Source organism: Monodon monoceros, unplaced genomic scaffold, assembly GCF_005190385.1.
Source record: "Monodon monoceros isolate NGI ecotype Baffin Bay Population unplaced genomic scaffold, NGI_Narwhal_1 Super_Scaffold_15, whole genome shotgun sequence".
Lineage (NCBI taxonomy): Eukaryota > Metazoa > Chordata > Mammalia > Artiodactyla > Monodontidae > Monodon > Monodon monoceros.
Genome location: NW_021703771.1, coordinates 22628888 through 22656585, shown reverse-complemented (window position 1 = coordinate 22656585; position 27698 = coordinate 22628888). Strand labels below are relative to the sequence as shown.

Here is a 27698-nt window from a genome sequence, read left to right as displayed (position 1 = left end):
GCTGGGCTGGGGACTGAACAAGGCTGGAGTCGGCCCGGACGGTGCCACGTGGTTGTCGGCACAGTGGGATTCAGGACCACGGCCCAGGAGCCTCCGAAGGGTATGTGACCACAGCAGGATTAAGCCCAATTGATTTTTATACAAGGCAGATGGTGGCAGGAATAGGAGCCTGTAAATCCAGAGAGAGAAGATGAGTTTGTCATGTAAGGAAGCAAGGGCAGGAAGCAGAGCGTGGGGGAGAAGGAGAGTCTTGTGGGGAGAGGGCGGCTGTGTGGCCAGAGCCCAGTCAGGGTTCGAGCTGGGAGCAGACGACTGTCATAAACCGTTGCCATGGGAACGACTCTGTACTGAGTCCTGTGAGTCTTCTAGCGAAGCACCCGACCTGGGATTGTCTTGGGGACCCTCGATTCCCGGGAGGGTGGGGGGGGGGTGGATTGAACACAGAGAGGCCAGTTACCATGGTAGTAGCAGTGGGACAGGTGAGAAGTGATGCTGATGGTGGCAGAGACAGAGAGGAGTTGACAGATTTGAGATATAGTTTGAAGTTAGAGTCAAAGCACTTGCCGATAGAATAGTTGCTAGAAATGAGGGGAGAGAGGAAAATCAAAGGTTTGGGGCTGGAACAGGTGGGTCAAGGGTAGTGGCTTTTCCTGAAAGGGTGCATCACTCTTCTTAGACACCACGTGCATGTCCTGTCTTCAGGGTCCTCGGCCAGACTTGCAGCCCTCTCCCCTGAGGCGGCGATCAGCTCTGTGTGGACCCCGCCAGCCTTGCGTGGGGCTGACCCAGCGGCACCTTGCCTTGCGTGAGACCCGCCTGGCACCCATACCTGTGCGACCTGTAAGTCAAGGGCCACCTGCTCCTGCAGATGAGGCTGGCAGGCGTGCACAGCTCCCCACGCGGGGAGGAATTTGCAGGTTTTGCTAGCTGATAGGTGAAGCACAGGCAGAAGCAAAGCTCTCAGATGGGGTGAAAGAGGCAGAGATCCCTCAAAAGCCCAGACCAAGTGTTGAACTTGGGAAGAGTCAAGGCATTATTTTTTTTCTTTTTTAAAAAATTTTTATTTTTATATTGGAGTATAGTGGATTAACAATGTTGTGTTAGTTTCAGCTGTACAGCAGAATGCTTCAGTTATACATATACATGTATCTGTTCTTTTTCAAATTCTTTTCCCATTTAGGTTATTACTGAATATTGAGCAGAGTTTCCTGTGCTCTACAGTAGGTCCTTGTTGGTTATCTGCTTTAAATATAGTAGTGTGTACATGTCAATCCCAGACTCCCAATTTATCCCTCCCCCCCAACCTTTCCCCTTTGGTAACCGTAAGTTTGTTTTCAATATCTGTTAAGTCTGCTTCTCTTCTGTAAAAAGTTCATTTGTATCATTTTTTTTTTTTAGATTCCACATATAAGTGATAGCATATGACATTTGTCTTTGTCTGACTTACTTCACTTAGGAGATTATAATAATCTCCAGGTCCATCCATGTTGCTGGAAATGGCATTATTTCATTCTTTTTAATGGCTGAGTAATATTCCATTGTATATATGTACCACATCTTCTTTATCCATTTCTTTGTCGATGGACATTTAGGTTGCTTCCATGCCTTGGCTATTGTAAACAGCTCTGCAGTGAACATTGGGGTGCATGTATCCTTTCAAACCATGGTTTTCTCTGGATACATGCCCAGGAGTGGGATTGCTGGATCATATGGTAGCTCTATTTTTAGTTTTTTAAGGAACCTCCATACTGTTCTCCATAGTGGTTGCACTAATTTACATTCCCACCAACAGTGTATGAGGGTTCCCTTTTCTCCACACCCTCTCCAGCATTTATTGTTTGTAGACTTTTTGTTGATGGCCATTCTGACTGGTGTGAGGTGATATCTCATTGTAGCTTTGATTTGCATTTCTCTAATAATTAGCGATGTTGAGCATCTTTTCGTGTGCCTCTTGACCATCTGTATATCTTCTTTGGAAAAATGTCTGTTTAGGTCTTCTGCCCATTTTTGGATTGGGTTGTTAGTTTTTTTGATATTGAGCTGCATGAGCTGTTTGTAAATTTTGGAGATTAACCCCATGTCAGTCACATCATTTGCAAATATTTTCTCCCATTCTGTGAGTTGTCTTTTCGTTTTGTTTGTGGTTTCCTTGGTGCCCATCCGAGTTCTCAAGAAACTGCCCTTTACTCATTGACGGGCAGCCCCTACACACACGCCCGTCTCCACTCCTGCAGATGAACTTAGTCACTGACTGCCTGATTTCAAGGATGGTCTTTGACCTAAGAATGGAAAATATGGTACATGAGCCCTAAATGCCACATCCACATCTGCTCTGGGTATTTTCTATTTGGGCATTGCCAGCGTGGTGCTGCTCATCAAAGACTGGAACCCAGAGTGAGATACCAGATACAGTGTTTTCACTGCTGTGTCTCATGACAGAGGACAGGTATCCTATGCTTATAATTCACCTGGAGAGAATGATCTGGGTCATTTTTAAATAAGATACCTGATAGCATTTTTAAGAAACTGCAATAGAAAAAAAATTTTTAATTCTAGTATGCTTCATGAAATATAACCATTTTAGTGCTAACAAGCTAGTCAACTTTAGGCACAAATAATTAAATTGCTAAAGGACCTGCAGCTTTGTCACTTTACTTCGACATTTTACTGGTAGCACATGGAAAAGCGATCATGTTTCCTTTGGGGAGAGGGATGTAGTCTCCCCAAAGTGTAGTGGATGGCAGTGTTGCATAGGATAGGGGTGGCCTTTGGGGTCAGATGGGTGTGGATAAAGATTACATATCATCCCCTCTCATCTCCTCCAATGTGACCTTGGGCAAGGCACGTTGCCTCTCTGAGCCATGGTTCTCTCATCCACCAGGTGTGCTAATAATACCCCAAAATTTCCTAGCACAGTTCCTGGCACATGGAAGTTTTGAGTCAGTGGAAAGTATTATTATTACTATGCATAAATACAGGCCAGTATTCCATTTTTTACCTTATAAAACCTACAGAAACCCCCAAATTATTTCAGGTTGTGTATTTTCTTTTTTATTGAAGTATAGTTGATTTATAATGTTGTGTTAGTTTCAAGTGTACAGCAAAGTGTTTCAGCGATATTCTTTTCAGATTCTTTTCCCTTATAGGTTATTACAGAATATAGAGTATAGTTCCCCGTGCTATAGTAGGTCCTCGTTGGTTATCTATTTTATATATAGTAGTGTGTATCTGTGAATCCCAAACTCCTAATTTATCCCTCCCTCCCTTTCCCCTTTGGTAGCAGGTTGTGTGTCTTCAACACTTGTTTCTTTTTCGCTTCTTTTCAGAATTGTCAATGGCAAGTTGTTCTGATTGCACCATCCTCTTAGGGAGGGGTAGGAATCTGAATGAGCTCTCCACTACATTTTGGGAACGTAAATACCTTGAGTATCAAAGAAGTGAATTTTCTAGCTGGGGTTCTCCAACTAGAGTAACTTGGTCCCAGCATCTGAAATGTGTAAGTGGAAACTTTCAGAAATGTTTTATCTTAATTACTTTTCTCCATCCTTTCTGAAATGACTGCTCCCCAGTTCTTTCTCTGTTGCAGCAAAAAAAAGCACATTTCCTCACATCACCTTCCCATGCTTGTAGAACAAAACACAAAAGCCACAAGATCTATGATTCAAAGGTCTTCTGCCTCATACAACTGACTGTTGAAATTCTGTTTGAAATGTAGATTACAAAAAAAAAAAACCTCATCTCTGTAGTTTCCAAAAAATTAACGTCAATGGACCCTTTTCTTTTTAAAGCCCTTCTGGTCATAAAATGGTGTGTGACTACTCAATTTAGTGCTTCTGAATATGAATAAGGACTCCAAGGCCACTTACAAGTTAGCATGTTTATTGCTAAAGCTGTCACCAAGTTTTTAGTAATATTTTTATACAGCGTGAGACCAGCAGAACATTTGAGATTTGACCTTTTCCAGCAGATGGTAGTCTCGAAATGCAATTTGTAAGTTTAGAACTAAGTTTTGAACTCTTGTTTTCTGACCACTGTAATTTCTCTTTCTACTCAGTCCAGAGGGAAAAACTGATGGAATGTGTGTATGTCTGTGTATATGTACAAGAGTTATTTGTTAACCCTAAAAACCAGTAGTGTGGCTTTGCACAGAGGGACCAGAGTGGCATTTTAAAGCTCAAAAGTCAGATTGGCCCAATGGTGTCATCCAAGTACAACCCCGTTGGGATGCTGAGAAAATCAGGTTATTTTGCTTGGTGATACTTTCACCTCAAGTGAAATAATACAAATACAATGGAGCGAATTAGCTTAAAAACACTGTTTCCTGGCGCGTGATATCCTTGTCCTCTTAAATTTTGGCAAACCTGGATTCAGGTTCAAACAAAAGCATAAAACAATTCTGAATATTTTGTCTTTTCTTATTATCAGTCCAAATCCAAGTAAGGTAGGGAAAGGTGATCAGGACAGGAGAGAATTGACAACAGGATGCAGGAAGCAATGCTGGAAATTGGAAAACCAATCAACCAACCACTTTTCTGTTTCTCAGAAATAATGTTGCTGGTATTCGCTTTGTGATGTAGATAAAAATACCTCCACCTGTATTTTCCTGGGGAAAAGCAAAGGGGGCTTTGCTCATCAAATCCCATTCAAGCCACTGTGAAAATCTTAGCTAAGAGTTGAGTTGTAGGGATAAAGAACGCAATCAGCCTTACTTATACACGAAGAGAATAAGTAAGGCTGCTGACAATCTGGAAAACCCGATCATTTCACAGCTAATTGGTATAAACGTCCCTTGCCCACTGCTTGCAGATGGAGACCCACCTGTATTTTTTATGACTGTTGCTGTAATTAAATACCATTTACTTTTTCTTAGATTAAGAATGCAGGCCCCACTGACTTTTTCTTTTAAGTAAATTTAAGTTTGTGCAAGAGGGAATTACTTACAGATGATTTCCCTCATCTGGGATATGTTACTTTACTTGTAAGTGAATGAATAGTAACCATTCAGATATGTCTTTTTTAAACTTTCCCCCAGTTTTCCTAACAGTAAATATGAAGAAACGAAAAAGCAGTGCTTTCATGCTTAGTGTAGCATTACCATATCTCCTCACCCACCTTTTTCCTAAGCGCAGTCTGGTGAACCACTTCAAGATTTTGTGAGGTCTTCGGAAATCAGTGTAGCTGAGAAACACCATGAAAGCAGAAGTGTCCATGGCAGTCTTATTCACCATTGTTTTGAGATACCTGAATGGTGCCCAGCACCCAGGAGGTCAGTAAATGCTTGTTGAAGGGATGATTATGTATTGTCCTCTGAGCTTCTGGGGTCCAAAATACAGCCAAGAAAACTAGTATGTGAAGCAGCCTACAGCTGCACCGTTCAATAAGGTACCCACTAACCACGTGTGCCTATTTAAATGTACATTAATTTAAATTGATTAAAATTAAAAATTCAGTTCTTCAGTCTCACTAGGAACATTTTAAGTTCTCCATAGCCACATGTGGCTGATGGCTACCATTTTGGACAGCACAGGTATTGAACGTTTTCTGCATTACAGGAAGTTGTATTAGCCTGGTAGAGTATCTTTAGCAGAAGCAGAAGTTAGTGGCCCCAGTCCTTTGGAAGTGAGATTCCCACGCGACATGATGTGCACTCATACGACAAAAAGTAACCCTTTTAGATCTCTCCTCCAACACTGTAGGAACTCAGTCAGGAAAGGTGGGTGGCCCACAGAGGTGGCCATCTCTTTGGAACTGGTAGCCCGACAACAGTGGGACTGTTAGCCAGACTGACATTCCAGTGGTCTACACTTATTTGGCTACACTAGTTGTTAGAATTGTGAAATATTTGTACCAGCTACTAAAGAGCTGCTGTTTCAAGCTCTTCCGGGACCTCCTTCCTATGCCCCAGAGGCCCTGGCTATTGGCCTAGGATGCCCCCAACCTCCCCTTAATCCAGCAAAATGAGTTGGTTAATGCATGGCCCATTCACAGGGATGGGAGGCTGCTCAAGGACCCTGCCCCAGCAGTGCAGATTGGTTAAGTGCTGACCTTGGCCTCCAGGAGAGACTGCTTCCTAAGAGTCGTTGTTAAAGCTGCCCTATCACTACCATGGCCAAGTCGCAGATCACAGAACCATTAGTCTCAAGAAGCCTTTTAAAAGCATCTCACCCAACTCCCTCATTTTACTGAAGAAATCAAGTCCAGAGAGTCACTCAGCTAGTTTGTGGCCATTTCAGATATAAAACTCTCCTAACTCAGTATTTTTTTTTTCTCTGTCTTCCTGTTGTCAGTTTCCTTAACTGTGAAATGGGGATTTGTATCTTTATGCCCCACAAAGCTGTTAGTAAAAAGAATAATGATACCCATCATGTTATGTATGTCTCAGGAGTTTGCAAAATCTCTCTTGATTGCATTCACATTTGATCCTCACAGGAACCTGCGAAAGGTGTCGAGCTCAGAGTCAGTGAATGACCTGACCTTGATAGCAAAGCTCCTGTGAGCGGTCGTGGTCTGAGTCTCTTAGGGCTTAGGAAACTATAAACTCTCTTGTAAATGTAAGATAACATAACCACATGGCATTACTAGTTTTTAGCTTGTGGTATTTTGCAGTTCAAGTTTTAGTGACATTGAAAGTGTAATTTTGTTCAAGCAACGCTTTTTTTTTTTTTTTTTTTTTTACTTTGATAATGTGCCAATTGCACAGATTTTGGTTCAGCGTTAAAACAGAAGTGGGCTGCTTCAAAGTATATTTTTTAAATGAGAGAATCCAAATTTGTAATTAGCTTTAAAAACGCTAGTTTTGCAGTTTGAGTAGCTAAAGAGCTTCTGGTAATCATTTCTGTCATTAGGGGTGGTTTATTTTGTTTTCCCCCCCCCCTCCCCAAGTAATTAGGCCCTTTGGAAAATACAGAGTATGTTCTTTCTTTGAGGGTGAGTGGTCATTTTCTCTATCACCACCTTATTTTTCACACCCTATAGGCCTGGTGTACTGAAAAAATTAACCATATATCCAATTGTGGCAAAGAAAAATCACTTAGAAGCCATTCCACCCACTTGACACCTAATTATCAGGAGAATGCTATTTTAAGCATAAAGAGAAGCCACAGTGGAGGAAATGGTCCACTTCTTGGTCTTTTGATAGATTTGATAGCAACACCCCTTAGTTTTAGAGAAGATTGTTGAGAAGATAAATTTAACTCACTCCCAAAATAAAAATAATTTCCCCCTCTGTTTTTCTCTCTGTGAAGTGCTGCCATCTTATAGTATATACCAAACTATGCAGAAACTGAGTATCTAGATAAGGGAAAGAGTGGGGTTATTTCATTCCCTATAACAAAAAAATCTCTCTTAGATTTTCTTTTATTAGTGTATGAAAATTGTGACCTTCTCTACATCAACTATCCTGTAAGGTTAAATATGTAAAGGGAAGAGAGAAAGAAAATTTATTAGAAAAAGCTATAAATGGAAAGGAACTTGGGCTTGTTAAACCCTGATTTAGCATTACTAATTTGTAGTCACATTTGGGAAGAATGTGTTCGTATGTTTGGTTGTTTTTAAAGTACATATTATGTATGTGTCCTCATTCTTCTCCGTGTATACCCTGTTTTGTGTTAGATATAACAGACTCTCAACTCTCCATTGTATTCTGAGATACAACCTCCCTCCTGTCCATATAGGACCTTCGAAGTGTTTACGATTATCTAGAATTTTCTTGGATTTTATTTATGCCATTTTCCCTGCTTCATGAAGGTACTGTTGGAGGCGCTGACAAAAAAAAAAAAAGCGTAAGGGTAACATTTGTGATTTATAGCCAAACTTAGAGTCACTGAGTCTTAGGGTTATCTTGGAGTCGTTCAAGACACTAGGCTTGAAGAGATCTTTGAGATTGCAAACCTTTAATTCCTCCAGACTTACTAGGGTAGAAAGAGGATTGATGAGCAAGCACGTACTTTCGAACTTCACTGCCACCAGTTACTGTACCCATGCACTCAGCATTACATGAGATAATGCATGCAGGGCACCCGGCACCAGCGTCGACACATCGTAATAAGCACTCGGGAGGGTTAGCCATTATTATGGGCTTGTCTGATTTGGTCTTCACATCTCTTTCTGCTCTCTGATGGCCATGCTGAGGAGCAGCCTAATGTCCAAAAAATAGGAAAACACCAAATGGAAGGGAAACACAAGGCCTCAGTCTTCCAGAAGCAGAATTTATCAGCGCACAAATAAAAATGATTGTTTCTCTTCTCATGATGATGTGCGGATTACTTCCATACTCTCCCTCACCCTTTTCCAAGTGAGGACCCTACGGACAAGGGGCAACTCCTCCCTTGCCCAGATCTGACTCAGTCTGGCCTAATGAGGGCAACTTGATGGTAAACTTACCTTATTCCCGTTTCTCTTTTATGTGAAAACAGTGAGCTCTTCACTGTCTTCTGCGTAAGAAGAACAAAAATACAATCTAGGTTTGGTTGTCCCTGATTAGAACTTTGTTAAGATGTGTGATGGGCAAGTGTATTTTTTCTGTGTCTACGATAAAGTGGGTAGTTAAATAAATTAACCAAACACTCATGCTGTGGCAGGAGTGTAAATTGGTACAGCTTTTCTGAAAAGTCATCAAGACCCTTAAAGCTCATTTGACCCCGTAATTCCTTTTCTAGGAATCTACCTAGGAAAATACTCAGAAATTCAAACAATCTGATATTCAGCTATGTCTTTCAAAGTGTTATTTGCAATAACAAAAAGAAAAGGAAATAATATGTAATTCCAAAAATGAGAGAAATAATGAAATAAACAAAACCCTTTTCTACAGGGTGTAATATTACATAGGCATTGAAAAGCATGTTTCTGAAGAATTTTTAATAATTTGGGAAAATGCTCACATTCATAAAATATTGAATTAAAAAGTAGAAACAAAACTCTGACTGTTTTTGTGTATCTGAAAAGAATACTGATCCACAATCCCTTATCCCCAATTCTGAATCCTTTTGGTTCAAAAATCACAAAGGTCTCTTGGTGACTTCTTTGGTAGAAAAATCTGACCTGAACTAATGTGAGGCTCTATTTTATCTGACTAAATAAGAATATGCATCTATTTTGCTGCAGAGATTTTTAATAGGTTTGATTATGGGGTGCTGCTCCAGATTCCAGTGGGACATCATGTAATAAATGGTAGTTTAGCATTGTAATACTCTTTAATATCCAAGCAGTTCTGAACTCTGAAGTGTATCTGGCCCAGGAGTTTCATTTAAGGGGTCGTGGACCTATACAACAAAATATCATGAATGATTTATCAGTGTCAAGGTTACAGTTGATGTTTATTTTTTCTTTATTCTTTTCGGTAAATTTTTTAGATGTTCTGTAATAAGCATGGATTAATTTATCCTCAGGAAAAAATAAGTACTATTAATTTTTTTAAAAACATGTTCAAGGCATCAGAGAATCATCTCATTTCAATCAGAATTCTCAAATTTATCATTTGCTTCCTGTATCTTCTTATTAATACAACCATGTTTTTTTTTTAATATATAAATTTATTTATTTATTTTTGGCAGTGTTGGGTCTTCGTTGATGCACGGGGGGCTTTCTCTAGTTGTGGTGAGAGGGGGCTACTCTTCGTTGTGGTGCACAGGCTTCTCATCGTGGTGGCTTCTATTGTTGCAGAGCACGGACTCTAGGTGCACGGGCTTCAGTAGTTGCAGTGCGTGGGCTCGGTAGTTGCAGCACTCGGGCTCTAGGGCACGTGGGCTTCAGTAGTTGTGGCACGCGGGCTCAGTAGTTGTGGTGCATGGGCTTAGTTGCTCCACGGCATGTGGGATCTTCCCGGACCAGGGCTCAGACCCGTGTCTCCTGCATTGGCAGGCAGATTCTTAACCACTGCGCCACCAGGGAAGTCCCGCACGTGTGTCTTTTGAATCAAGGTGTTGTGATTTGTTGAAAGAAAACATTCATGAGATGAAATAGAGAGATAACTGACTGGACTTTGACCTATGTCCAAGCTGCCTTGGGGTTCAGGAGAGCACCCGGTGAGGGCTGTGCTTCCCCCTGGGGTGAGCCCCAGCATTGATACCTGGATTATTTTATCGTATTCTGTTTAGGTGGACCGGTCCAGAGGCGCACAGTAAGTTAGAGGTTATGGAAGCCGGGGAAGGGATGGGGTATAAGCGGGATAGCAGGGGAAAGGGGATGACGTTAACATGCAAGGTTTCCTCTGCTAATGGACTGTCTTCTTCCCCAATCAGGTGGACACTCGCTGACCTGTCACAAGGTTGCCCCACAGAGCTTTGGGGTCCATGTCTGAATGGATTGCCGTAGCCTTCTCTTCTCTCCCTTTGCCCAGTTCCCTGCATCCTAAGACTTGAAGCCAGCACGGGACCTGGAAAAATTACATGTAAGTTTTGACTAAGGTTTCTTTCCTCCAACCAAAGAAGGCTAAGAATTTTCTGAGATGATAATAACAAGATGTCTTGAGAATTATAATTGAGGAAGGGAGCGGGGTTAGAATCTGCATATTGGTGGTTCCCTAACTCAGTGGATCTTACACATAAGCTTGCTTCAGAGTCACCTGGAGGGCTTGTTAAAGTCCAGCGTGCTGGGCCTCGTGCCCAGACTACCGGATTCAGGAGACGTGGGGTTGGGGGGTAGGTCTGGAAATTGGCTTTTCTAACAAGTGTCCTGGCAATGCCGATGCAGCTGGTCCAGGAACCTCACTTTGAGAATCACTGCTTTAACTCAAGTGTGACTGAAAGGAGGAATGATTAGAAAAGGTAGAAAAGTGTATGAAACTTCACTAAATTAAGATAGTGGTGCTTTACTTAATACATGGACTCATCTCTCAGAAGAGAGAATGTTAAGGTCTTCTCAGCACTGTCATCTTTGAAAGTCCAGCCAAGTAGATGTCATTATTCTGTGCCAGCTCGACTCCAGAGGCGCGAGTACCAGCCACTCTTTGCCCTTGGCTTTCAACAGGGTTGACTAACAGTGCCGTTAACAGGCTAAAATGACAACTACAGTCCTTTTGCAGGTGTCCTCATCATGCTTTTAGATACACTCAAAAGAGAAAATCCTTTTCCCCCTAGACTGGGAAATATATTGCTCCCTTTCAAAGTGAATCATCCCAGTGTGATCCTTCCTCTCATACACTTAAATGTGACTTGTTTTACAAATCACATACGGGAAGGAAGGTGCACCTCTAATAAACAATCCAAGCCAGCAAGTCCAGGGTTTTGTGGGGTTTTAAGTTCTTAGGACTGACATATTTGGAAGATCAGCATGTTACTGTGTTAGCTTTGGAACAAGCCGGTCACCTCTCTGCCGAGGACAAGAACAATTGATTCCATGTTAATAGAATAAAGTAGAAGAGTTTGGCTCAACAAATGCACACTAGGGTATATGGGAGTGTACATGCAAATGTACAGATATGCCTGTGAACCTATATGCATTTTGTATATTTCTAAGCTTTCAATGTAGGAGTTTCACACAACATGTTTTCCTTTGTTTCATTGAGTCAATGTGAGTGTAAAAATAGTCTGAGTGATGCTGTCCAGGAAATGTTTGAGAAATTTCTGGGCATTTTGAATCTGTGGTTAAGCATTGTGATTTATAACATTATACTTCAATGTGGTAAATGTTATCATTCAAAGTAGCACTAAGGGCTTACAGTTCTTTTATTATAACTCTCCGAAGTTGAGAATAATCACCTTTAATAAAACAACTCCCAAGCAGATATGTAATGAAGGAGCATTATCTATTGCCTAAACGTTAACAGAGCCCAAAATCCCAGAGATAGATTTAAGTACATGTGTTTAAAATAAAAATCACAACATCAGACAAATAAGACCCAAAAAGCAAGAGGTGATGAAAGAGTTCTAAAAGGAATTAATCCGGAGCTGTCTTCTGAGAGCTGCCCAAAGGACTCATAACAGGGTTGGTATTAGGGCTGACAGAGTTGTGAGCGATGTAATTACCTATTATCACCTATCTACCCTTTACCAACTGTAACATCTCCTTCAAGCGCTAATTGGCTATTCTGCACAGCATTCTGGGAAGTTTCAGTTTATGAAGCATCTTCACCAAGAAGTAAAAGAAATGGGTTGGATCGAAGGCTCCTTCATCTTCCCCCTGCTTTCCTGCTTTGGCGTCTGTGAGTGTCCACGTTTACACTGCAGGTTCTCCTGATAGATGACCTTTGATGTCAGTCAGTTTAATAACTACGAGCCAGTACGGGTAGAAAGAAGGCTGCTGTGACACCTCAGGCAACTTGGAGCTGCAGACTCCTGCCGGCCCTGGCGCCACCTGCCTGAAGCTCTCCCTGCAGCCTTGGGTGAAACACTCAAGGCACCAAGTGCCTAGCGCATCTCTATAAAAATATCATGCATGTGGAGGCGAGGGGTATGTGGGACCCCACGGTGCTTTCCCTGCAGTTTTGCAGTCAACCTGAAACTGCACTGAAACATTAAGTTTATTAATTTAAAAAAACGGAATACCAAACGGTATGATGATTCCTCAAAAATTTAAACACAGAACGACCATATGATCCAGCAGTTCCACTTCTGGGTATAAAAGAAGTGAAAGCAGGGTCTTGAGCAGGTGTTTGTACACTCATGTTCATACAGCATTAGTCACAATAGCCCAAAGGTGGAAGCAACGCAACTCAAGTTTCTATCAGCAGTGAATGAATAAAGAACATGTGGTATATACATATAATGGAATATTATTCAGTCTTAAAAATATGAAATTCTGACACATGCTCCAACATGGATGAAACATGGAGATACCGAGTGAAATAAGCCAGACACAAAATGACAAATATTATATGATCCCACTTATATGAGGTACCTAGACTAGTCAAAGTCATAGTCAGAAAGTATTTAGAAGGGTGGTTGCCAGGCGCTGGGAATAAAGGGGAAAGGGAAGTTAGTATTTAATGGGTACAGAGTTTCACTTTGGGAAGATGGAAAATTTCTGGAGATGGATGGTGGTGATGGTTACACAATAATGTGAATGTACTTAATGCAACTGACCTGTACTCTTAAAAATGATTTACGTGGTAAATGTTATGTTATATGTATTTTACCACACACACAAAACCCCCCCTGAATACCAGAGCTTACTTTCCTTCTAAGAATACTGGGCAGAATATTAAGTAGTGCTTGACAGGGATGCTATAGTTTGGGAGGACGGAAGAAGCACAGATGGCTGTGTCCCTCACACCTCCATCAGCCCTGACACTACCCTGGCCCTCTTTGGGCAAATGTAAGGGACCTGCAGAATGTTAGAATGTTAGACTTAAGTCTTAGGAATAGGTTTCCTACCGGGACAAGGACATATTTGTCAGAAACCACTAGGGAAATTTGCCATCAATGACCACCATCTCTTTCAAAATGCCATTTACACACGCAGGAAAGCTGCTTCACTGTGATGGAGGGGACGTGTACCCCCCTGTGCTCCTGTCATGGGGCTGCTGCAGTTCATGTGAATTGTGTCCGTGTACTGCGCCCCGGGATGCGTGCCTAGTGGCGGCAGGTGACAGGTCTTAGCAGTGGAGGCGGATGTGGAAGCAGGAACCAGGGGATATAGACTTGCCACAGACTGAAGCCTAGTAGAAAATGGAAACTTGGAAAGAAAATTAGTAGCAAATAGTTCTCCTGCAACAGGGCTTCTAATTATAATGCCTGTTTGACATTCTCCCAATGAAGTACAGTTCATCCCCCATCACCAAATCTCTGTAATGTTGGGCATTATGGTACCCATAAATCACAAAACAATTGTATGAGTGACCTGCAGGCCTGTGAGAAACATGCAGGATTGAACCCACTAAGTCCATTTGGGTCCTATTGGGTGGGGGGGGGGGCGGGATTTTGCTTCTTATTCTAGGTTTCTAGAAAGCTGGCCTTGCAGATTCTGATCAGTGAATTCTCACGGGGCTAGTAGCCATGTTTCCCTCAGGTCTCCTTTACTTTACTACTTTACTATTCTACTTTACTCCTTTCAGGCCCTGCCCTTAGGTCTGACCAGGGATTGTAATTCCTGAAGAGCGGTGCATAAGGATCCATAGTTTCAAAGAGCTCAAAGACCTCTGTCCTAAATTATCCCACTTCCTCCTTAAGACATCAGAATCACTTAGATATGTGAACGTGCATGTGTGTGCATTATATACATACACATACATACATACTGTATACATATACGTACATACATACATGCGTATGTATGCGCTTGGCTCAAGGAAAAGGTATAACCAAAAAAGCAGCGAAATAAAGTCATCAAAGTTGAAGTACAATACATATAAATCAGTTGCTCATTCCCACCCCCGACTTCCCAGACCTGCTTAGAAATAAACTCTCCATGCTTTTCACTTAGGTGATGGACAACAGGGCGTAGCAGCAAAGGTTTTGGAGTCAGTTGCCATAGGGAGCTGCTAAAATATCAAAAAACTGGAATTAAAGGTTTTTATAGAAAAGAAAATCCAGGTGAGCAAGGTCTAACAGAGAGGAGAAGTAGGTGCTTATTCATCTTTGATATCACACGTAGCTACCGGCACCCTAAGCATGAGTTGAAACGACATGGATATAGACTCTCATCAAAACAAATTCGGCCCCAGGAGTTTGGAGACCAAGATTTTTGGAGGGACACCCTGACACAGATTCCCCGCAACAGTCACCCAGAGGAAAAGACATGAGGTAGAGAAAACCAACAAAGACTGACCCTCGGGGGCTCTCCTGGTCAGCTCTCATGGCCCCAAGAATCAGATGTGCCTGGTTACAGGCACTGAATTCGTATTTAGCGATGGCTCAGCTACCTGGGACCCAAGTAACCAGAACCCTGAATTAACTAGCCTTCATACTTCCTACCCACCCCCTCCCATACCCCACCCTACCGCTCACATCCCACTTCCCTTTTTCAGTGATAAAGATTCAGAAAACAAGGTAGCTTTGGTTTAGTAAAGGTAGAGAATATACCCTGGAGGATATTTGTAGCTGGTGACACTGACCTGCTGAATCACTGAGAATGGTTAAATCCTTTATAATTAGGAAAAGAAACTGCTTTGGAAACGTTTTCAACAAAAAGCATTTTCTGTCTGTCAATTCACCAAAAAACTGAAACAAACCAAAAACTCATCTTGTCTTCAAATAGTCTAATCAACTGAGGTTTTATTGTCCCTATTTTTGTGTCTTAATAATAATCTAAAAATGTTGACTTAGAATAGAAAAATATAAAGTTCATTTTTATTCTTGAGAAACCGTGCAAGTTTTGGCTTTTACCACCTTTCCAGTGCCAGAGTTTAAATCTCAGATATTCTGTTTACATTTATTCTGTTTATTATGTTTGGAAGCGCTCTAAAAGTTGTGATGTTAACGATAAGATTGGTAATAAAATAATTTCATGAACATATATATTTAGTTCTTATTGTCATTGGGGAACCATTGGCATACTTTTGAAGCCATTCTGTTTTTTTTTTAAAGAATGTACGTGACTATTTATAACATATTGTTTCACAATTGTGTTCTGCTGAAGGCATCATCAAAATTAATTTTCATTCTCTGCATATACACTCATGGTACAGAGAGGGGTGATGTGACCAGCATAGTAATATACAGGTCCAAATTTCAAAAGGTATTATTCCCTGCAAATCTCCAAATAAACTCAGCCATGCATATGACAGAGCTGGTCACCAAGTGATGTCAGTTGTAGTACGAATAGTTTGTCACCTTATTCCAATTAATTTCCAATCTGTTGCTTTTTCGAAATTATTTGTGTGCTCTTTTTTGGATGTGCCTGTACTAAGGAAGTGACAACTCTCTCTCTGAGCCGTAATTTAACCCAAGGGATAGCTACCCTCTTCCAAGGACACCCCTGTTAAGCTGATCACTGTGAGGCCCCTGGCGGGTGAAGCTCTGGTACAGCTGGAGAGTGCCCAGACCATGGTCATGGTGAGGAAGAAAAGTATTTGCAAAGCTCTGTAGTGTAGCAGGATTCTTAAGCGTCCTTGTCATGTTTAACTAGAAGCTATAATCTATTGTTTCTAGCAGATTTTCCCTGTATTTCATGTCTGCTTTGTCACCAGCCCAGATTACTATACTAGATCCAATGTGTTAAATGTCCTTAGTGACTAGAAAGATCAGAATCAGAGAATTGTTTCCTTTTATCAAAACAGAAGTAGATTTATTTTCCTGATTATAAAAGTAATACATGTTTATTGTACAAAATTTATAAAATAACAGAAGAGGATAAAGAAAATAAGTTACCTTTCATCCAGCTACCCAGATACAACCTACCTGTTAACTCCTACTTTTGTGTATTTTTCCAGACTTTTTTCATTTTGTCAACTAATTCCCAATTTACAAGCAGTACTCTGGCCTGCTGACATCCCACAAATTGCTGGAGTTCAGGAGTGATGCCTTTGATATCATTTTCTAGGACAGTGATGGCCTAGTCGTTTATTTTTCTCCCTTCAAATTACAGTCATCAACTCTTGCATGGACAGATACCTCTGTAGACTCACCAGTGTCTTTATGGAGTGAAAATCACTATTAACTGGGGTTTTTTTCATTTCTGTATTCTGTCAATAAAAATGATTTTTGAGTGGCCCTGCGAGATCCTAGCGGGCCTCTGGAATCATAAAAGAAAGATTTAATGAGGACCAAGATGGTTTTAGTGTTAGATCAACTGATTGTGCTCTAGGTATTTAAAAATTCACAGCTGATACACTCTAAGACAATTTGGCAGAAGTGGGGAAAGGTTGATTACCCAAATTCTCCCCATCCCCCAACCATACTCCAAACAATGTGGACTCCAGTAAAATTCCAATTTTACGTTCAGATATAGCCCTTCCTGTGCTATGAACCAGAGAGTTTTCCTTCAACTCTTCATGCTTTATCCCCCTTCAAAGAAGCTTCCCTTCAGATTCGTCTGGTATGGTGTTCGGGCTATGGCGTGGGTTGTGCTGCATATCTCTGTGCTTCCCTTTGGAGAGAGCTCGACTTTGGATCGGGATGAATCCTGACTCTTAGCCAAAATTAGGAAGGGCTTTGAACACTGAAAGAAAACCCAGATTAAAATTAAGGGGATTGTTAAAGGAGTCATCTGAGAAAGGTTGAAGGAATGCCACCCACAAACCTCACGTCAGTAGAATAGAAAGTGTTTAGTAAACAGCTGCTAGAAGAGATTTTGTGTTTTAAGAATGATCCATGTTAGGCATTGGGTGTGGCGAGGTCTTAGCATCCTCTGTACAAGACTTAGGTTCTTTAAAAGCAGGTCCTTCTAAGTTCTTCCCTCTGCATCCCTTCTCATCCTTTGTGTCCTTGTATATAATAGGGACACAGTGGTGTTACTGATTTGAATTAAAATTTCTGTAGCTCTTGAGTGACAGATGAACGAATGTGCTCAGTCCAGGTATATATCTTACCTTGTTCAGACAGTAATCGAAAGATGCTTTGGTAAATGCCCGCAATTGTATCGAATGCCCGGATTGGGTACTGGTGTGGGAAGTGGTCTGCAGTGCTTGGATCCTCCCTTGGAGACGGAGATGCTCATGTGGATAGTGAGAACTCGGTTCCTTGCCTTCAGTTTTGGTTTGACCTCCTTGCTTCCCTGAGTCACGGCGTTCACTCGTCGCGACGGGCCTGTCACAGAAACCTAAGACTGTCCCTTGGACCGTTTGTGACACTGACTCTGAATTTCCCGTGACACGAACAGCCAGCATTTGTTGTAAAACTTCAAAAACTCACTAAGAAGTTTAGTTGGTTTGCAGTTGACATAGAGATTAACTTTCTCTAACCTAAACCAGTGAAAACTAAAACACTCCTCACCACATAAAAGTTTTGCTTTCGCTGTGTTCAGACCCCTCCCACCCTATCACAGCACAGTCATTTGGAGTCTAGCGTGGGGAGGTGTGGCTCTACCTCAGTCGTGGATGACCCACTTTTTCGTAACACTTAATTACCCGTGTTTTTACAACACTAGTCAGAGGTTCTGACGCTAGTGGACTCTGATCCATCTCATCAGCGCTACTCTTCAGAAGGAGGTGTGAGCTCTGCAGGGCGTGTAGCTACCGGGGATGACAGCATTTCCTCTAGTTTCTGGATAATGAGCAAGCACACAGGTAAAGATGCCTTTCTCAGCGTTGACTCTTTTCGTGTCTTCATTATTTGGTGGAACTGACTTTTAAATATTAATCCTTACCTGCGTGTGTTTGCTGCTGTGCTTTGCAGAGGGCTCAGAGGAGCATGCATTCGGATTGGTACCCAGGGACCTTAATGACTTAACTTTTCATGAAAAGTCTAAAGAGATGATAATAAAAAACAGACTCTCATCTCTATCCTGTCTATGCCCCCAGAAAACATCCTCTTCCTCAATTTTTTTTTTAATTTGCTCTCAAGGTGGGTGTTTCTCAACAGCAGCGGCTCCGCTTGGCAGGGAGAGCGTGTATGCGTTCGTGCTTGGTGAGCTGCGGGCTTGGGGAGTGACTGGATGGAACAGACAGAGACGAAAATGCAGAGAAGGGAAGGGAAGACAGCAAGGGGGTGTTGTGCCTTGGAGAGCGTTGGCCCCACGGCACCCTGAGAGCAGATTTAGGACAAGCGCTATTGCCCTAACTTTGGCAAAATCATTCTTGACAGCCTGCTCTGTTCTACAGATGTTGACGTTTCTGATGTCACTTTTGTTCATTAGAGGAACTTTTAAAACACCGAGCTTGTTGCAAAACGAAACGTTGTAGGTATCATCTGCCCGAATTTACAGAAACGTGTTTGGGGTGCGTTTCTTTGCTAGAAGCCGGTTGACAGGCGGCTCACAACAGGGCGGTGGCGGTGCCTGGTGGATCGCACATGCCACTGCGCTGCCTGCTCACCACCGTGGAGTCTTTGAAAATGCCCAGAGATAAGTCAACGTTGTTTTTTTTCCCTGAAAGTCCTGATACAGAAAAAGGATGAAAGTACAAACACTAACTGGAAAAAATGTCACACATTTTAGCTGCTTTGCATCCCTTGTTAGGACGAACCCTGGCTTGGGTTTTGGGTGTGTGTGTGTGTGTGTGTGTGTGTGTGTGTGTGTGTGTGTGTGTGTTTCACATTTGTGGACTTGTACAGTAGGTGGAGCAGTGTGGGTGGCCCAGAAAGAGTAGCGGTTAGAATAAGATTTTCCATTTATTGCCCTTTATGCATGGCTAAAAATAAGATTCATACAAATCAGAATGTGTAGCGCAAGCACAATCACTCTGTTAATTCTGATGACTGGTTTGCCCACATCTTTGCATCTGTCTGGTAAGTGGTGCATTGGGGAAATAAATGTGTCTCCGTTTCAGCAGCAGCAAGGCAGCCAGGTTTGGGCACTGTGTGTCTACCTGCGATAGTTTATCAGCATTTTCCCCTTCTGAAGGAAGAAAGGCACAACTCATACATAAACAAGGTGTGTCGCAAGAAATAGTGATGGGATCCTTGAATCTTTTGTTGAAGAGTAATTGCCTTGTTTGAAATGCTGTCTTACAGCATCCATCTTCTTGGCTCATTGTTAGAAAGTTGTGTCTTGTCGACTCATAGAACAGCAAGGGAGGGATTTCTTAGCAGTGTTGCAGAGAGATGGGAACCCTTTTGTTCGCGTAGGGACGGGGTGGGGGGTGGACAGCGGCAGGGAAAGGCCTGCTGTGGACACAGACGTCGGAGGGGCAGTTAACCGAGTAAAAACTCCCTTCATCTGACGGCCGAGTCTCCTGCAACCACAGTAAGTGGTAACGTGTCGGTTTGTGGCTACAAGAAACACCAAAGAGAGGTGGCGTTGGTGTTCACAGGGAAATTTGCACCTCCGTGATCCCAGCGATGGTGCTGTCCCTGTTCTACTGGCTGAGTGGCTGTGACATTTCCAAAGAACGAGAATGTCTACAAGCGTGCTAAAACCTTGCAGTTTGATGTCATTTGGGAAATAAGATGAGTCAAGAGAGCAGTCATTCCAGAAGCTTCTGGAAACTGATGACTGCAGATCACATTCCCCACTGGTGTCTCCAACCTCAGCAGATGGTGAGGCAGGGTAGTTAAAGTGAGACAAGAGCTTTGGGAGAAGGAGGACCCAGCCTCAAATCTTGGCTTAGCTACCTGTTGACCTTGATCTAGTTATGGAACCTCTCCTAGGCCTGGATGTCTTTCATTAAAAACTGCAGCAGGGGTAGTGCCTACCTCATAGGGTGCTGGTGGGGAGTCAGTAAGATCACGTACGTGAAGCACAAGGCGAGCCTTCAGTAAAAGGTTGATGGTGATGCTTGTTCGTGCTGTTGCATCATACAAATGTGGTGGAGAATTTCAGGGCATTTGTGGGGTTCCCCGCTCTGCTCGGAGTACAGATTTTGGAATTAAATGGACACGAGGTCAGCCTCTTGTTCATCGTTTCTCAACCAGAAGGCTACAGGTCATTTCGCAAGTAGTGTGGCTCTTCATCATCTGCTGATGCTCTCCAGGGGCTCAGTTTTTTATTTTGCCGTTAAATTAGCACCATGGAAGCCTCTCTCTCCTCTGAAGGTGAGCGCTGTCTTGTGCATAATCAGTTATTTTTACCTTTCCACTGTTTTTTATTTAAACGTGGATATTTCAGTTCTGACATCTGTGCATGTTAATTGTAATACCTGCTGATGTACATCATGGAAGAGAGAGCGCTAATGTTATAATCAAGGAAGGTTTTAAATATTTCAGGTGGGAATGGGCAGAACTTGAGGAGCAATTAGCTTCCATGGTGGTCTAATTCCCTATAGACGATATCACATCTGTTATCACATCTGATCGATCCTATAGATAACCAGATGCTCACAAGAAGAAAACAATTACTGTTTCTTCTCCTTTTTATTCTTTTTTGCAAATTATTTTGTTTAATGTAATGTACACCTGCCCTTCTAGGAGTCTTTTTCTGCCCACCAAAGTTTTCCATTAAATAAATACATTGTATGTTCCACAATATGGTCATCATCGTAGGTATCACTTTTTTGGTTAACCTTTAGTATTAGATGCTCAGGAGGTCACATCAGACTCTTCAGCCTCCTCCGTGACCTTCCTGGGATGACAGTTTCTTCATTTATCAAATTAGTAAAGAAATTATGACTGTACCCTGACTTGGCCTCACTTGGGACCTGGCCAGAAGTGATCAATGAGACCAATAAGCTAAGGAATTAAAACATGGTGCAGGTATAAAGCAGTGATGGCTTGCTTTTATCAATGGATGTATTTTGCTAGTTTAAAATTTTTTCTCTCCAAATTTTACTTTTCATGGTCTGTCCTACCACCCCAATCACAGATACAATCTCTGAGTTGTAATGTGTATGTTAACATCATCGTTGGATTTTCTGGATCTTTCACGTTAAGACCCGTCAGTCTGGTGGGGTGCAGATATTCCTCAGGTTAACTACACCAGTAGAACCTTTCTTTCACTGGAATGGTACCCAGGTTCTTTCAGTGCATCCAGACAGTGCTGTTTTTTCCTTTTTTTTTTTTCTTTTCCTGTTGAAAGAAGTGGAAGAATGCTTTTCAGGCAGAGCAAATCATTCTAGGTGACTAACAAGTTCCTAGCATTGCAGATACAGCCTTAGTCCCCTCCATGAACACACTTACTCCCTATTATCTTTGCCTGTCTTACTGCACTTTGCCACAGACTGAAGTTTCTGTAAAAATCATAGGCAAGGGCTTCCCTGGTGGCGCAGTGGTTGGGAGTCCGCCTGCCAGTGCGGGGAACGCGGGTTCGTGCCCCGGTCCGGGAAGATCCCACATGCCGCGGAGCGGCTGGGCCCGTGAGCCATGGCCACTGAGCCTGCGCGTCCGGAGCCTGTGCTCCGCGACGGGAGAGGCCGCAACAGTGAGAGAGGCCCGCGTACCGCAAAAAAAAAAAAAAAAAAACATAGGCGAAAGAAGGTGATAAATTAGGCTCTGACTGTGATTTCCTACCACACCTTCCTAAGGAATGACACAGATTCTGAAATTCATCTCGTTGGTGTACCGCCTACTTCTTCCTGCATAACCGCCAGTTTTAACCTATCCTTCATGTGCAGTTTGAGGGTACTGGCCGGGCTGGGCTCATTATTCCTTTGGTTGAATGACGTAAAGCATTTGCAATGGAGATTTACTCTAATGATGTATTTTAAGTGCATGTCCTCATTGCTGGTTTAATGCATTCAGTCATGGAATGCTTTAGAGTCTATTGCTAATGGATGAATCCTCAGGAAAATTGGCATTTTCAATAAGATTGACATCTGGAGTGAGAGATAGAAATCTAACGAGAGCATTTCAGCCGAGGTTTGTAATTAGGGCTGAATGGAGTAAATTTGTCTGCGCACACCCCAGAAGGGTACCGTGGAAGGTGGAATTACACACTCTGCTATGAATGAGGCGTGAAGGCCAATGGATGAGTGTCAGGCCACGACACTGTGCAGTATAAATGATACTGTCACCAAGTGCTGCACCAGGGTATCAAGGGAATTCCACTCGAGTAAATTACATTACTTAGACAGACCTGAAGGCATTGTGTCGGAATGAGAGGAGGGAAGAGAAGGCTGTCAGCGCCACGCGGAAGGTATTACATCACAGCTGGCTGCAGGGGTGGACATCACCTGTTTCCATTATACCTGGCGGTTTTATATTCTCCTTTGTTAATTCGTTTTCAGAGGTTACAAATGTGTACATGTGAAAGCACCTCGTGTCTCCTGGGGTATAGGTTTCAGTTGACCACAAGGGAATAAATATAAGGTGACTTGTATAAACGGGTTAGTGCTGGATTCCCTTTCTTGTCATTTGTAGCTGGTGATACTAGATGTTCATTTCTAACCTAGCCCTTGTCTTATTTTCTTTTGGTGACAGTCCTACATACATTATGAGGAGGTAATCATCCTTCGCTCTGTGACATTGTTTCTTTTCCAACACCCTGCCTTCATAAGGACATTCGTTTCTCCCATCCTGTCCTAACATTTTTTGCCTCTCATCACCTTGCATCCCGAAGGGGCAACAAATTGACCGGCGCCTAACATTTCATTTCCTGAAAGAATTCCAAGTTAAGAACAGTTGATTCCTAGAGTGCCGTTTGTGGAGAAAAACTGTTTTTTCGCTTCTTCTATTTTCTTTTATCCCCCCCGCAGTGAAGTGAGGCCACCTTTTGGGGGGAAATATTAGTAGGAGAAAATAAGAGCATCAATTGGACCCCTGCCTCCTTGGCCACTGGAGGTGTTCTGGGCACTTTGTCCACTTTGACCTCCAATGCCAGCTCTTGAGAAAGCCATACCAACTGCTCCGGGATTAGTCACAGCCACTTCTTAACCAGAAAGCAGATGTCCTCTCTGAATGGATAGAGAGTTGAAACTGCATCATTTGGACTTTCTTAAATACCTGTTACACTTTGTCCTTAGTGAAACAGACCTGATAAGCGTCTCTGATAATCTGTTAAGGAGGAGAATACATGGTATTCTGCAGAATGTCTCTATAAGGCTTCCAAACTGCAGATTTTGAGCAACCTTTCTGAAACAGGGGACACAGATAGCAGTGACAATAATATCTTGGATTTGACTTTTTATTCTTTCCAAAATAATACTTGATCCATATGAGGGTATTGTAATTTAGTCTTTATTTTGTAGCCATAGTTACAATCTTACTTTATTCACCCAAACATAAAACTTAGTAAAACCAAGATACTTGGGAAACTAGTGTTGAGGGTGGATAGGAGAAACCTTGGTTCACAATAAGGTGGTTGATATTTCTGTATTATGTTAGGTACCATCACCTTAATGACATTTAAAAAAATGCTGTTAGTTGATGACTCTAAAGTGATAACTAAGTGTAAGAGGCGTGATGCAAAATGTCTGAGTATCACGTGCCACCCGCAGCATACAAGGACTGTGCTTATAGTCATTGCCTTATTTCCCAAAGCGACACAAAAAGTCTGGGGCCCTTAGTTTGTATGTGAAATGAGAGTCTCTCCCTAAATAAACTTACTAGAATTTTTTGCCTTTGTATTATGTTATTTTGATGGTAGTATGCGCCTTATATCTTATATTTTCATTTCATGAATGACATCGATTGGGAGATCCCATGTGTTTTGCCATCGGCCCTAATAATACACATGTGACATATTTCTTTGTCCCGGCTTCTTGATGCAGCATGCTATCAAGCTACATCTTTTGAGTTTTTCTGAGTTGAATCCTGATGGAAGGTGTTTAACAGCATCTAAAATGGAGTTGGGTTAGATGCTCCTCCAGTCTGTAGAGGTTCCTTTGTTCCTGCCTACCTACCCATGTTTGACTACATTCTCTCGGTTTTCTTTTTGTTTTTTTTTTTTAACATTAAAATTGGAAAGGGAGAAAGGGGGAGCTCCTTAGGAGAAATAGATCTGTGGAGAATTGTGAGTATTCATTCAGAAGCTATTCTTAGTTCTGAGAAATATAATGAACTTGAGCTTTGAGTCCTGCTGAATCTCCCATTAATGATCCCACCACCACCACCACCTCTCCTCTTGAATATGCTTTCCCCAAAGACTACTGGTATTTTTCCTCTAATATTCTGAATGGAGTATCTTCCAAGGAAAACTCATCTTGGAAGGCATTGAGTCCTGTTGCCCTGCAGGGCAAGCGTCTAAATTTACTGGATGATTCTTAATTGTCCTATGAAATGCTTCTATGTTGCATTACCTAGAAGTCTGCGGTGTAGAAGAAACTTTTCCGTAGATCTTGATTTACTTGTCAGAAGTCAGCCCATTAATGTTAGCACTTCACTTACATGATCATTATGGTGTTTCCAACTGAAAACAGCTGCCACACGCTCCGTGTTCCCGAGTTCCCAGTGCTGCAGAAAAAGGGACTTTTGTTCTGACTTGATGAGGGAAAAAATGCAAACAACAACATCAGCCCTACCACCAGAGATCCTATAAAGACACGTTCAAATGAACAATAAAGCCGTTTGTTCACAGATGACATAAGGATATAAAAATTTAAACAATAAGACCTCTTGTGAAATGTGGCCGAATATGCACCACAAACGTTGTGAAGTGCTCTGTCTCAGGGAAGCCAGTTTTTACACGGGCTTCAAAAAACCCATTAACGTATAAAGCACCTTTTAAAAAAGAAAAGAAAATCACTTGTCTCGCTATAACATTAAAGTAATTTCTGTTCTAAAGAAAGCTAAAATGCATTCATTTAGATAAAGTACATGCACTATAATTTATAAAAAATACAGTACTCTATTAGGGAATATAGTGCCTCTTCCCTCCTCTGCCTGAAATGGGAAATCCATCATTTGATCAAGACCCTTCTTCCTCTGAATGATATTTATTTCTTCGAATGAAAAAAAAAAATCCTTTAAATCACTTAGATTCAAGATGAAATTTTAAGGCTTGACAGTACTTCTGTAAATCCTCCAACACTGGTGGAACACGGGGAGGGAATAATCCTGCTTTAAAGGAAATTTTTTATTAAAGTTACTTTTATTTAAACCCTATGCCTTTTTTGCCTTGCACCTGTGAGGAAGGCTTGGTATATTTGTAAACCCCAGCAAGGCAATGGCAGGAAAATGCAGAGATTTCCTTGTCAGCTTGGATCAGGTCTCTGATGATGCCCCCAGATTATTTGTTTTGAAGATTCTGATGCTTAAAATGTGACCCTCCTACTTCAATAAAGCAAAAAAAAAAATGTTACCTTCCAGGAAAAGTAGGGGGGGAGAAAAAAACACAATTTAACTGGCCAGAGGTGCTTGTTAAGCTGACTTAGTATTAAACCCTAAAGATTTTCAAGTACTTGCAGACGGATATATGTACAGCATCCTTTCAGAATCCTCTTAATTGAAGAAATGTTTCATCTCTATCTCTGTTGACAGAGAAGATTGCCTACTGATAATTGCTTTGCTTAAGTGTCTGATAATATGCCAGGAATGAGAGCATTCTGTGTTAGGTCATCTTTAATTATGCATGTGCCACCTGTCAGCTCTAAATCAGTACCAGATTAAATCCTCGTGGAGTCAGTTTGGGGAGGGTTGGAGGCAGGCTGGGGTGATCTCTTTTAGAAACAACAAAAATACAGAGTAGTAAACATGGCTTATAACCTGCAGCTTTTTTAAGGAGCCTCGTCTTCATTGTTCTTGGGCAGGAATAAACTCTTGGTACAACTGAAAGACGTTTGAAATCTCGCCCAAGCTACCTCAAGTGGCGATAAATTGCTGCGAGAGAGGATGGTAGTCCCATCTGTTGCATTTCCTTTTCGCTCCCTCTCATCATTGTAAATGAGCCAGGGAAAAGCTCAGAAACATTTTTTATAAGCTGTGTGAGGACAGGAAATATGTTAATGATGTTAGATTTCCTACATTCCAGGGTTGTTTTTTTTTTCTGTAGTTGGTTGGCTTTTTTAGAAGGACAAATGTGGGTTGGAAATAATGCTTGTTACCCTCTGTCAGCTTTCGGTAGTTTTATTCTCACTTTTCAGGGTTGTTTGGGACTTTCTGGTGGGATGTTTAGTGTTCTTTACTGAAGGTTTTGTTCTCTCTTCTATCCTTTGATAGCATGGATTTGTGAAAGGTGTTTCTCTTTGTTCCCCTGTCAGAGGTTACAGGGAAGCCTTGAGATATTGTGCGCTTTTTACAGGGAAGGAGGTTGGATTGACCAAGGGGCTGAAGGCCGAGAAGCGATACACGGAAGGGAACAGGAGGTGTGTGAGTGATCACGTGGTGAGTTTCCCAGTCTCCCCAGCAAAGGTGAGGCTCCTAGCCTGACTGCTCTCCAAACTGAGAAAATGGCCTCTGTAAGAGCTTGTGAATAATAACCTTAGAAACAAGAATTTGGAGATCCTGAAATGCCTCATTCCAAACACTACTGGCTAGAGACATTGAAGAGAAAAACAGGTCAGCTGAAAAAGGGGTGAAGACCTCCACCTCTGTGATGTTCTGTCTAGCACCATGGTCCAGCTCATGGCTCTGAACGACCCTTGGCTGCCTTCTGATACTGGAGGAACCAAATTTTTGACAGTAAATTTGAAGAGGTACATAGACTCCATGAACAGGGATCGGCATTGAAGAGGCCATCAGAGAGTATGTCTTAAAAGCAGTGGTTGAAGGAACTAAGGAAGGTGAGCCTGGAGAAGATAAAAAGAAGGAGACACACAGTAGCTGTACTTCGATGCATGAAAGACTTGGTTATTCCAGAAAAAGCAGAACCAGAAGGTACAAGAGAAAGCAATTTGGGCTCAGAACAAGAATTTTCTTGCAGCCGGCGCTAGCCTACAATAGAACCAGTGGTCCCATCTGGAACAATTAACCCCCTTCCGCCCCCCATCACTAGAATGAGAATCGTTATCTTTTAGGGCCATGTTTGGGAGCTGTTATAGACAAGACTGCAGCACTGCGTGGCAGCACAAACCAGATAACCCTCATGTTATTTTGAAGGATCAGAGTCCCCATTCCATGCAGAGTCACAGTCAGGATGACCATGGGACATTAGCCCCAATCTCTGTGCGGTTCCTGGTTGGTCTGATACTCAGCCTTCATCTGCCCACAAGTTACAGGTTGAAAGCGGGGATGGGGTCGGGGGAAGGGAGCTGGCTTCTTCCCCCAGGAGTCCATACAGTGAAACAGAAGGAGCCCTGGATCACATCCCAGTTCCCGTGCATCCTGGCCTCTTGCTAGCTGTGTGACTGTGTGAGTGGCTCCCTCAAAGCCTGGAAGCCTCCATTTCTTGCCATGCAAAATGGAAATAATAGTGTTCAC

At 42.1% G+C, this 27698-nt stretch overlaps 1 protein-coding gene across 3 annotated transcripts in view; it reads left to right on the top strand.

Annotated features, from left to right (window-relative positions):
- Positions 1 to 27698, top strand: part of BACH2 (BTB domain and CNC homolog 2) — a 357893-nt gene that overhangs the window by 191240 nt on the left and 138955 nt on the right. For 2 of the 3 annotated variants that reach the window (XM_029223454.1, XM_029223455.1), the window contains exon 3: positions 10239 to 10387. The gene's annotated coding sequence lies outside the window, so the exon portion shown is untranslated. Of the gene's footprint in view, positions 1 to 10238; positions 10388 to 17247; positions 18101 to 27698 lie in introns of those variants that run through there. The other variant, XM_029223456.1, reaches the window with a different exon arrangement.